Source organism: Carlito syrichta, unplaced genomic scaffold, assembly GCF_000164805.1.
Source record: "Carlito syrichta isolate Samal-C Ts95f unplaced genomic scaffold, Tarsius_syrichta-2.0.1 Scaffold97051, whole genome shotgun sequence".
Taxonomy (NCBI): Eukaryota; Metazoa; Chordata; class Mammalia; order Primates; family Tarsiidae; genus Carlito; species Carlito syrichta.
In genome coordinates, this window is record NW_007041147.1 from 29,878 (window position 1) to 30,337 (window position 460).

At 47.6% G+C, this 460-nt stretch overlaps 1 protein-coding gene across 1 annotated transcript in view; it reads left to right on the plus strand.

Moving 5' to 3' along the window:
* The window catches only part of ENG (endoglin), a gene marked incomplete at its 3' end in the record, with an annotated part of 33,542 nt that overhangs the window by 20,959 nt on the left and 12,123 nt on the right, over positions 1-460 (plus strand). The gene's annotated exons all lie outside the window — the stretch shown is intronic.

Sequence of the window (460 nt, forward strand, 5' to 3'; positions counted from 1 at the left end):
AAAAAATCAGCCGGGCGTGGTAGCGCATGCCTGTAATTCCGGCTACCTGGAAGGCTGAAGCGGAAGGATCGCGGGAGCTCAGCAGGTCAAGGCGGCGGTGGCCGGGAGCGGCCACTGTACTCCAGTCTGGGCGACTGAGTGAATCTCCCACTCAAAAAAAAAAAAGAAAGAAAAAGTTGCGTGACACACAAGAGGGAGGACCCCCCAAAACCCGGAATTTATTTATTTATTCTTATATATTTAAACTTCATCACCTTCAAAGTCCTCTCCGTTTGATGAATACACCTACTGAGATGCTTTTTCCACGGCTCAAAACGGTTTTTGAAGTCATCAGTGTTGGTGCCTTTCGGTGCTTCTGCCATTTCCCTTTGAGAACTTTTTTGTTTTTGTTTTTGTTTTGTTTATTTTCTGAGTTGGAGTCTCACTCTGTCGCCCAGACTGGAGTGCAGTGGCCGCTCCC